We start from the raw sequence: 12,530 nt of genomic DNA, 5'->3' as shown, positions 1-12,530 counted from the left end.
AAACTCACCATGGGAGGTGGAAACAGGAATGCGCCCGAAAAAGGACAATCACTCCAGGGAACAAGAAAAGGATGCATCGAGTACACAAGTAGCGAAAATCCGAGCAGAAACAAACTAACCGGTCACTAGCCGAACCCCCCTAAATAAAACCCTAATAACCAATAAGAGGTGTGTTCCTAGCCCCCTCAAACAAGGTCCAACATACGGTGCCAAACAGGAAACAAAAATTAAAAAACAAAAGAACCGAATATGAAATAACAAAACAAACCAAGTCCAATCTGTCACGCGGAACATGACACTCTGACCTCTATACAGTAATCCTTGTCTATCTCGTTTAATTGGTTCCAGACTCGACAGTGACAAGTGTACTTTCATGAAGTAGTGCTAGGGCAAGTTCAGTAGGGGGCGGACAGAAAGTGACGTCAAGGGTTCAGAGTTTAATTTTAGCTTGGCGTGGGTTACAGCCGCAACAGTAGCCCATGTTAGGTATTATTGTGCCTGTTGTGAGATAATTAAAATCTGACATAAAAGCCTGTGGTTCCAGCAATCAAGTCTGGTGCTTGTGTGTCTCACCAAATATTACAGTAACATTACTGACACCTAGTGACCAGTATAGAATAGTATGAATCTGTCTTTTGAATGCATTGTGTTTATATTTTAGTTCACGTAGCCATTTTTATTCTTAAAAATGCTAAATTTAGGCAATAATATGTAAAATGTGCTTTTTAAAAATGATAATAGGTCATGTCATTGATTGATTTGAAAAACCATGATAGAGTAAAGACTCCAAATTTGAAGCGCGTAGTGGCGAGTGCTTACTGTACATCATCGACTTCTGAACCAAATCTTAAGAACAAACTACAAGTATTTGCATTTTGCATTGGTGGATTGTAACCAGATTGTAAGTAGGGTACCAAAGGCCAAAATAAGAAACAGGCTCAAGTGAGAAAAAAACAGATAGTTTGCAGTTTATTGAAAATCGTATTATTTAAACTCAAACAGGCTGATCAAAAGTTTAAAGGTGACTCCTTGACCCCAAATTACACTTGTTTCACCCCAAAAATATAAGAACACCCCCACCAGCTAGCATATGTTACAAATAGTGGCTTCAGAGAACATATTGCACAAAAAATGCCTATATTCTTCACAATTATAAGTTAACCTGAATGAGATTTGTCGTTCGTCTCGAAAAGGGGGAGTGGCGTTAATGGATGTCACTCAACCATGCCTCATGCACAGACGCATGCCCGTAGTGTGCGCGCACATACACATACACGCAGTCTCAGAGAAGCTATTGACAATTAGCAGTCACAGCTGAGCAACAAGCGGGTGAGATGTAGTATATTTGAACGCTTGCGCTCCATTGCAGTACCGGACTAGGACAGACAGCACCTTTAAGACCATGCCTTAAAAGGTCTGGCTTTCATGTCATTTTCTGTCAGACCTCCAGATGTTGTTGAATCGCACAAGCATGGCGTTGTGTAATGCACAAAGACAATAATTTTAAATTCATGAAAAGATCCTGAATGTTATAGGGCAAAAATGTCCAGCGGTTAATTAATTGGCACTAAGTCAGCAGATCCAGTGCGCTGCCAGGGAAGACACAGGACAATCCACAATACAAATTAAGACCCATACTAATGCTGACTGCCCAGTAACCATAAAATGGCATCTGTGAGAGTACTTCAAAATGGAGCTTCAGGTTATGCGGTGGTATCAACTGTGGAGATGTTGCAGCGGGCATGCCTCTAGACCAGGGGTCTCAAACTCAATTTCACTGGGTGCCAGTGGAGGTAGAGTCTGGGTGAGGCTGGGCCGCATCAAGTATTGGGAGTAGGGCTGGGAATCTCTGGGTACCTCACGATACGACACAATTCACAATACATTCATGTGATAACACCATTGTTGGTTCAGTGTTGGTGTTTACTTGCCCCTGTAAGTATGGAAGTAACACTGAGCTTGCCCGGATGTTGCGGGCTGCAGTTACACTACTCTTTGATGTCCAGTCGCGGGCCGCAAGATACGATTTGGTGGGCCGCAAAAGGCCCGCGGGCCGCGAGTTTGAGACCCCTGCTCTAGACTGAGGTCTCCAGCCTGTGCATTGATGGATGTGCTTTTACTTTCTTTTCCTCGTTCTCTACTTCGTGTGTTTGTGGCGATTTAAAGCAGTGATTCCCAACCAGGGCTACTTGTATGCGTGCTCCTAGTGGTACGTGAGCAAATTGCAGGGGGTACGTGGAAACATTTAATAAATTATTTCCAAGATGATAAGTAAATATTCTCAGTTATTTCATATTAAGCCAGACAATAAAATGGAATGTGTGCGCTACAGTTAGTTTCCCCAGGGAGACAATAACCTCTGGCACAGCTGCACCAAAGTCGCTACCTGCAAGCAAATGGATAAATGGCTGAAACTCCCGGTTCCTCGGTTCAGGGAGAGAAAGAGGCAGATTTATTATTTATTTTGATTTAGTATTTATTTATTTTTAGTACTTTTCAAGGCAACATATTGTTTATTTTTTATGTTTAATTAATTTGGGTTAAAAAGTAGAACATGCCTGAGAATTCAATGTTCACATTAAGGAGTTGAAATAAAATGATTTTCATTTCATGATCAGTTGTGTTCCATTCTGCTTTTGGAAAATGATCAACACATATGAGTGAGGCGTACTCATGGTATGACATAAAGGCTCTGGGAGAGCACAAGACAAAAAATGTTGGTAAACACCGATTTAAAGTACAAAAGGAACAGCATGAACAGCAGAAGCGAGAGCAATTTACATTTGGCTATTGTTACCTGTGTGTCGATGCACCCTGTTGCATCTCATTTAGCTCTTTCCCTGTTTCCCGGTTTTACTCTTCTTTCCGTACACGCTATTTCCACCTCCCATGGTGAGTTCATTTGTTAGCCGAACCTCCTTTCCTTCTTTATTATATTGTACTTTGTGTTTTTATAAGTCGTTTTGCTCTGTGTGAGCTTTATTAAAGACTCTTTTTCCGTATGTCGCCTCAGTCTCTGCATCCCAGGGTCCTGCTCATAACAGATTGTGACATACCAATTTCCTTTCAGCTGGAATGATGTCATTAAGCACGGCATCAACGTTACACTTTTAGGATATTTTATCCTAGCCAATACATTTTTTAGGCTTTTTCTCAGGTCCAGACATACTGTATAATGGCCCCACACATGCCGTTGATCTAGTAAAGCAATTGTTTTTCTTTTGTATTGGACGAGGCACACACACACATACAAAGCATAAAGTAGATGCAGTGTTTTGGATTTTGCAGAGGGTTGATAATAGACTTGCAAATCATAAGTAAACAGGAAGCAAGTGCAACACATCTTCAGTGTAAATATTCAGCACAGGTTGCAACAAAATTATTGTTGAAACTAAAAAATATATATATTTTGAGCAGTGTTTTCCTCCCATACTACTGTACTGATAATAGGCTGCTAGTGTAGGCATTGTTGCATTGTGTCCCCAGTGCCCTGACCCACCCACACTTCTTACTCGGGGAACCATCAGGGCCATTTTAGTGCAATTCAAATGCTGAAGTGCAGATGATCAATAGTTAATGGCTGGGAAAATATAATGACATTGAAGGATGACATTCAACCTCAGGCAAGGTATGACAGCAGAGAGCACTGCCATGTGTATGCCGATGTGTATCCAGGGTAGTTTTGAGGTCATAGCTAACCTCTGATGCCATTGTAACGATGCTATTATTTTTCAGTAACGCAGACAAGACTGCCTTTTAAGACTAAATAAAAACTAGGCTTGCATTGTAAATAAAGACACGTTTTGTGCCGTTATGAAGTTTGCAATGACATAAGTCAATGTGTGTGTATTTTCAACTTTATGTCCTCTGTGGGCTAAAAGAGGAACTAGTAAGTCATCAATTTAACACAATGCTATTTTCTAAATGTGGAGCTTTTAAACCTGTGGTGTTACATTATTAATTCTGCACTGGTTTTAATACATGGAGTTGGAATTAATTGTGTTAATCTGTTGGCTTAGTATGTTGTTTAATTAGCTGGATAGTTTATCAGCTTACGCTGTCCTGTATTTTGTGTTGAAGCCACCAATTGTGTGCTGCACCGTCACCCTGATATCACTGTAGTGATGCATGTCAGAGTATCCTGTGAGTGTGCATGTGTACATAAAGTATGTTCAGCAACAGAATGTAAAAGTTTAATTTCACCTGAGGGGCTATTAAATGGTTTGGTAGCTGCAATATCAAAACCATTTTTATTCTAGGCAATTTTTATTGTATTTTTATTTTTTATCACAAAACATCCTAGTTAGCAACTTATTAGCTTGCTAATACATGACAACAGGAACCGGACGTCAGCTCCATCGATGACATCACCAGTGGTCGACTGTAGTTCTTTGCTAACTAACACAGTTACGGCACAAGTCTCGGCTTTTCTTTTGATCACGGCTGTAAAATAACCCATAATGGAGCCAAAGAAAGTTGCAAGTGCCAGCATTTTGATAAAGAAGGGGAGAAACACTATTTAATTCAAAAAATAACTCATGACAAAACACAAAGGTGGTGTCTGAGTGGATCTTGCTACCACATCTCCATCTTTGTCAACAATCATGTCTTCAGTGAAGGTAAAAGTGATGTTAAATGTTCATTTATCCCTTTCATTTGTCATTTATGTGTATTTATAGGCATTTTGAAGTGTTTTCTGCATGTAAATCTTGTTATAGTTGTAAAACTATAAAACTTGAGTTTTGTGTTAGCCAAAAAGGCTAAAGGAATGGATTAATTGGATTTATATTATTTGTCATGGGAGAAATTGATTCGGTTAGTACGTTTTGGTTAAAGTTGGACCTTCTGCAACAGATTCATGACACTAACCAAGGTTCCTCTGTACTTGGTTGTACTGTAGAGGAGCACTGTTGTCACTGGCGTGGTACTGCTTGACACGGTATATTAAACATTGAAGGACAAGCGTGGACCAAAATGCAATAGTTACATTGTACCTGTCCTGAGACCGAAGCTGAATCCCAATTCTACCCCTTTGCCCTTCCCCTACCCCATAAAACCGTGGGCCAAGTGGAAGAAGCCACTAAGAAATGGGACACCACTTGATTCTCATTACATTATCACTCTTCAGCGCTCTCTGGCTGTGACATAGGCAGATGAGACAATTAAGTTGTTCATAATAACCTGAGAACCTTTTTCAGAAAAATTAAAGGAACACACCTGTATCAGTCCAGGGGTAACCCCGCCTCTCACCCGAAGTCAGTTGGGATAGGCTCCAGCATACCCCCGCTACCCTAGTGAGGATAAGCGGCATAGAAAATGGATGGATGGATGGATGGATGGATGGATGGATGGATGGATGGATGGATGGATGGATGGAACACAACTGTGACATTTATTGCAAAACAACAAACAACTCTTATAAATAACAGCTGACAACAAGCACTGTAACAACATTTATACAAATAGAAATAACAATATAACAAACTTTACCAACATCAACAAATGTATAAACCTTGTCAAGCATCATTTCAAGATTTAAAAACCGCCATGTTTTGGCCTCGCTCTCCTCCTGTCGTTGATGTTCTCTCTCTTCTTTTGTAACAAAGTCCACAATTGCATTGTGTTGCATTTTACTTTTACTGGGATTGCAGCTTTTGAATGGTCCTGGAGTGGTGTGCGATGTAGCAGGAACGCCACATACACATAATTAATGGAGTACGACCATTAACCCATTGTCTATACAAATATAATAGTAATAGTAGTATAGTAATAGTGTGCTGAAAGCATATATAGAGTAATGGTAAAAAAAAAAAAAGATGGGACAACGTTACATTCCAAATGATTGATAACCAAGACAGGGTGCAAGAACCAGGGATACATGTTGGCAAATAATATTTGTTGAAAACCGAATCGTACAAAAACTAGGGCGTTTGATGAGGTTTGATGGTACGTGAATGTTGCACCAATATAAAACATCATAAAAATGACGCATTGGATGCCTCAACTGAGCTAATGAGATTATTACCTATTAATGCTGAATACATAAAGGAAAATTGAGAAAACAATGTTTATATATATATTTATTTGATTTATTGATTTGAACCCAAAATGTCTGCCAATTCTGCAATGAGCCACAAAGAAGGCTTAGGAGAAGAACGGCGGGCAGTCTTCCGGACAAGAGAGGGGAGGAAATGAATAAGCCAAATAACAAGTCTTTATTAATGCTCTTCAAATAATGAATGAATTCATAAATCGTGGCATGAAAAATACAATTCCTAGATGCACCCGTATGGGCAAAGCCCCACCCCTTTTTTCAACCCTCGTGTCGTCCCTGGTGGAAACACCATGTTTAATCAAGACAATTAAGCAGCGATCTTAATCAGAGCAGTAGAACTGCGCCATCTAGTGGTCACGTGACCACACAGCACGACGTCACAGGCAAGCCACTCACTCCGCCTACATTTATTTAATAATTTTGGAGGGAGAAATAAAGTGGTTGTGTGGATCAGGGACATCACACTCTCCCGAGCACAAGCAGGGAGCGCAGCACCTTGTACACTCCTGTAAGCCGAATTAAGTTCATGACAGGCAACCGTCCTCCGGAGAAACGTCGTATTTTCTACAAAGTGGACCCGACGCACTTGTTGTCACCATTTGTTACTGTCTGGACTCCAACTCTGTGTGGTGACCCAAGGAACCAAACACTGGTCACAGGTAGGTTCGCATCATTTTAGATGACATACAATAAACTGTCCATAAATGTGTGTTGAGAGATATGTATTATTTCCAGTTAGATATTCATGTCATCACAAATAGACCCATGCACCTGTAGATGCTGCATGTGGGTTTTCTTACTGCTCGCTTCAGTTGCACGGTGGAACACGTTACATGTGCTCATAAGAAATTCACAGTGTATTCCGGTAGGCAGCAGGGGGATGCTGGAGAATGATCTTTTTTTCAGAAAATGCAGCTCCATGTCCTCATGTGTGCCTTCAGTTTTGACCCACTAAAATGTAAATGTCACCACATCTCTGGGTGAGATACATCAACATGAAATCCATGTATCACGCTGCTCCTTAATGTCTTCTCTGTCCTATGCTTTCCCTGGCAGGGTTTGTGCATACATCCCAGCTGAATGATTTAAAGATTACGTGACAGTTTTGCAAGGGTGGTTGCATGTTTGGGGAAACTTTTGATTTAGGTCACTTGTATGATTTACAGTGAGAGGATAAAATTCAATTAGACAGCCCCGCAGCGGTTTATTCTCTGGCAGATGGCTTAATACTCCGCTTTGGTGTCCCTTATTGCTCTAATTAGATTGCATTATCCTGTTTTATCTGTATAAAATTTGTTTTTAGGATGGCATCATTAATTCAATGCCTTCTCAGCCCTGTCAAATTGGAGCCCACAAGCCAAGACTGTCTGAACCTTTCACATCTCATCCCCAGTGATGTGCTTTGTCATAAATTTACCTCAAAGTAAATAGTTCCATTCCCCATGCGTGTAGATGGCATGTTGGGATGTTGGAGCAGTGCAAGACACGGAATTTGACATGTGCAAGCAGGGCTCGACACTTGTGTGTGATTTGATTCCAGCCTAAGGACATGCTTTTCCTCCCAATGACATCCAGTTTGATGCGACAGAGGGACATGTCTTTAGTTTTATTCACAGAGACATTTTGAATGTGATGCTTGCTTTGGAGGCTCATTGCCAGCCAACCTGTGTGAGCCTTGCACTGTTGACAATAGCCCTAAACACAAATCAAAACAAGAGGCTGCTGTGAGCCTATCGCTTCCTCTTGCATGTCACCGTGATTTTTTTGTAACCGCTCACATGGATAAAACAGGAATTTAACATATTTAATTCTTTTAAATACTGTCAAGATACATTAGAAGCTAGTAAAAAAAATCAGCAAAAAGATATGTCTTAGCTAATGTGCGGAAACTTCCTGAAGATGAGCATGCTGCCTCAGTTTATTTGGGCCTATTTATAGCAGTAATGTGTTGGTTTAATTGCTCCAAGCTACCCTGGAAGGAATGGCTGTGAGTGACATTATTGAAGAAAGCAAGAGGCAGGTCAACCTTTTCTCCACGTCTTGTGTTATTGAAGTCTTGTCAGTCTAATCTATATAAATACTAGTATCTTATTAGTCAAGCTTGAGCAAAAAATATCTCCCTGAGCTCAAAGACTTATGGGCTTTATCCACTGTGCTGGGTAATGAAAACAACAATATTTATTATGAGTCATAAATCAACTCTACGGTGGGAATCATTGAACCATGAACCAACAGCCAGGTTAAATCTGTCTTAGATTAATCATCGTGACTGCACCTCACTGTTGGTCTATGACAAATATGCTGACATGTGAGCAAAATGTTGGCCTTTGACTTTGTGAGCGTCCGGTATCATGTAAAGTGACATCGCAAACCTGCTCATGCTGCAAAACAAGGGCTTCTTGTGTAGCAAGTCAGTATAACATTTAAATGTCAGTGGAGATCAGCAATATACAGTAGAGCAAGGAGACTATAGAACAGGAGGGCCGACTCGGCATCCACTTCCGTATTATGCGCCGCGCGGGTTTGGCCACCATGATTGGGAGCAGAATCCAGAAACATTGCATTGAAAACATGTCCTCGGCACACTGCTTAGCCATTAATTGCTGTAATAGATGCTCCAAAAGACCAGATTTGTCATTTTCAAATTCCCCCAAAAAAGAAACAGGTATATGTGATAAAAATGTTGGAGATTTATAACACTAGTTGTTGTAAATAAACACGACATTGGACAAGACTTAATGTTTAGATTGTATGGAACTACCACACAATATAATGTAGCTTTAAGCTAAGTTGTTTCTCTGGGTAATTAGTTGAATTAATGATAAGTCAGTAAGATGGTGATTTAGATTACAGTCTATAAAATGTATTAGCAATGCCATTACTGAAATAAATGTTGCAGTGTGTAAATACTCCCAGTTAAATAAAAATAACCTGTTTCTTTTTATTCAACCTGCAACGGTAATTAATGGATTAGTCGAATGGTAATCAGTGATGCCATGTGTGGTCCTACTCACACTTGCAGGTTATTTTGTTATATTGTTATTGTTTAATTATATACATGCTGGAAAATATATAGTAATAATGTTGCTTGTTAAGCCTTAGTAACATTGTAAGGGAGGGAAAAATATATTTAAAAGAATATTATTTATTTTATTCATTACAGTTATGATTTATTATTTTTTTGTATGTTGATTGTTGAGCAATGGTTACACTGAAGGGAAGGAAAAAAGTAATTTAAAGAAGGAAAAGGTTTCTTTTATACTGCTGCGACATGTAGGTCATATTTCTGCAGTATAATGGATGTTTACACATTTATATACTGTATGTATACACGTATATTCATTGTATTCACTAAATAATATTCATCCATTTTATCAAACTGTATGCACAGCGTATAACTTCATTTTATACTCAGCTCAGAGCTAGTGAATACCTCGTACACTATTGTCCGTCTAGCCCTGCCCACCTATCTCGCTCATCATCATGGTGGACTTTCAGCTCCGTGGCGTACTACACTCTGTTCGATTTTTTTGCGGCTGAGTCGCCTACCCTGTTCTTAACTCTACAGTCCTTGGTACAGAGTACTTTACACGAAAACCATGCAGATCGATAGAAAATTTACAATACTCATGGCAGAGTGAAGCAACTTTGAAAATTGTTTCTTGATTGTGTTTAGCATCAGGTCGAGGAAAAAGCTCTCTGAGCAACACTTTGAGAAAGTTCTGTTTTTTTTTCTATTAAAGTCGCCCTATCCTAGCTTTTAAAATGATATTAGATCCCAGAGGAAGTTTCTTTTCATAAAATAGTCAAGTTTTGTACTGGGAAAATCTGCATTCTTCTCCTCTTGGCCGACATGCTCGGATTCTGCAGCCTCCTCCCCGACCACGCACATTCTGATTGGTCCGGGGTCGAGGGTCTGCTCCAGCCCCCCCCCAGTTGTCCGTTTTATTATTGGCCTCCGGCATATTCTCAAAATATAATTTAACAAGAAAACTAAAATGGAAAAAGCAGCAGTAATTTTACAAGAATAGGAATAGAAAAAGTCAATTGTTAAAAGAAAAAAGTTTGTTATCTACTGAGAAAAAGTTGTAATTTTACGAGAATAATATTATCAAGAAAAATAATTATATTTTAGTAGCATAAAGCCGAAATATTAAAGAAAAAGAGGGGTGTAGCACCCGCTATATAGACTTTCAGTCTGGGCTCTCTTCATCCGTCTTCCTTGTCGATGTAGAGTCCAGCGCTGTGACCAAATATTTTGTTTTTATTTTAAAATAAAATTTAGAAACCCGGGCCACACGGTGGCCTAGTGGTTAGCATGTTAGCCACACAGGCAGGAGATCGGGAAGACATCTCTGTGTGGAGTTTGCATATTCCCCCCGTGCAAGCGTGGGTTTTCTGCGGGTACTTCCTCCCACATTCCAAAAACATGCATGTTAGCTTAATTGCCGACTCTAAATTGTCTATAGGTATGAATGTGAGTGTTAATGGTTGTTTGTCTATATGTGCCCTGCTATTGGCTGGCAACCAGAACAGGGTGTACCCCGCCTCTCGCCCTAAGCCAGCTGAGATAGACTCCAGCATACCCCCGCGACACCATTGAGGACAAGTGGCATAGAAAATGAATGAATTTGAACAACTTTAAAATTGTGTTATCATTGACTACTTCTCTGATTGCACTGTGGTCCAAAGAATCAGGAAAAAAGGCTAAGGAAAATAAACAACTTTAACACAGTGAAGACGAATTGGATAGTAGATATAATTGGATGAATATTGGAGAATCCCGCAAAGAACTGTGCTTTGTTCACGAAACAGCTGTCCGTGAAGTGACGAGAGCAAAGGAATAGTGATCATTAGGTAGGTCTTGCGCTCCCCCGAAAACAAAAAATCTTTCCATTGCTGCCTTCCTGTGGTTTAGATACAATATTCGTACATCCGAAAAAACACTTTGTCTGTCACTTTCAAGAACGACAAACAGTACTGAGCAACGGGCGCTGATTGCTGCTGGGTACCCAGCAAGTTGTCACACACTGCCTTCCTAATGTTTCGAGGTGAGAAATTCTAAAGAGCTTGTGGAAATCTTGTGAAATTCTTGTACACGACCGTTCACGAGATTTAGGAGTGGCATAAAATTTAAACCAGGGATAACAAAAACACACAACGCACTTTTATGCACACGTGTAGTTTCAGAGAAGCTATCGCCAATTAGGAGTCATGGCTGAGCAGGAAGATGGCGGGATATACAGGTAGTACATTTGAACGCTAGCGCATCCACTGCAGTACCTACCCCTGACACACAGCACCTTTAACACTCACAGTCTGATTTCATATCATAATTACAGATAGTTTTTTTGGGGTGTCAACAAACGACCCTGAGTCATAAACCTGCATTTAGTAATGATGCTCGGCATGTGTTTACTGTGATGTCAGAGTAAACTGTAACTGTTTTATTTCGTGTTAATATGGTGGGGGAAATTAATTGCATTACCCTGCAATAATCTGATGGTTTGGTACTATGTTAGCCTTATTACAGTAGTTTAAAAATATAACAAGTCTTTGATTTTATCATCATTTACCCTACTTTGCAAATGTCTTTTTTGCTGAAACCCAAACTCCCAAACTTCTTTCATTAAACTGTTAAAACACAGTGGACACATACGATGTATTGCTTGACTAAAAAGCAATTGCTTGCCGAGTAATATCGAGTAGTACAACAATGAGAACTTATTGCACTCTAATAACAGAAATCCAAAGTCATTTATTGCAATTTGAAAAGAGGAGAAGTGTGTGGAACAAGAATCAAGGCAGAAGAGAGCGGATGACAATCTACTTAATGGTAATTTACAGGCAAGGTCTTACAGGCAATGTGTCTTTTTGAGCAACACATCTCCTGTCATCACCTAAAAACGACCTATTTTATAGTTTGTGAAATCAGGAAAGCGTGTGGAGCACAGCAATGATAAACTATTGACTGCTGCAACTGCTAGGTCAGTTGAATTCCTAAAAAATAATCATGGTTTTATTGTGTCTATTTGATGCACATTTACTATAACACACAGTATTATTAGCATAATAATTGATGACTTGATTAATTAATTGTTAAGACTTCTGACAGATTGGATGGAATTGATCTTGAAGCAATTTAGCTAAAATAGAATGAACTATTGGCTGCAACCAGCAGAGGCGCTGTTGATTCAGTCTATACAAGTCTTTGGTCTAAAGAAGAACAACATGATGTCAGCTATGGGAAGTGGAGTTACATCCTTGCGTAGTAGACCAGTAGACTAGGCAGCATTATTCACTAGCAGAACATGAGCTCAGAACATTCAGAACATTCCCATCTTCCATTTACCACCCTAGCAACAAATGTAAAGTTAATATCATGTGTTTAGCAAGGCTGAATTACTGCACGCTGTGTTCAGTGGTGTGTACATTTAATTGGGTTTGAGGCAAACGAGAGGGGTGGGAGGGGGTT

General features: G+C 39.8%; 1 protein-coding gene across 1 annotated transcript in view; it reads left to right on the top strand.

The window, feature by feature from the left end:
- The first annotated feature begins 6,491 nt into the window (after positions 1-6,491).
- vwc2 (von Willebrand factor C domain containing 2) overlaps positions 6,492-12,530 on the top strand; it is a 58,330-nt gene continuing 52,291 nt past the window's right edge. The window contains exon 1 of the mRNA XM_054799706.1: positions 6,492-6,714. The gene's annotated coding sequence lies outside the window, so the exon portion shown is untranslated. The remainder of the gene's footprint in view (positions 6,715-12,530) is intronic.

The sequence above is a fragment of the Dunckerocampus dactyliophorus genome, chromosome 14, assembly GCF_027744805.1.
Source record: "Dunckerocampus dactyliophorus isolate RoL2022-P2 chromosome 14, RoL_Ddac_1.1, whole genome shotgun sequence".
In the NCBI taxonomy this organism is placed as follows: Eukaryota; Metazoa; Chordata; class Actinopteri; order Syngnathiformes; family Syngnathidae; genus Dunckerocampus; species Dunckerocampus dactyliophorus.
Note: the sequence above shows the minus strand (reverse complement) of the source record. Positions and strands in the feature narration are given on the sequence as shown.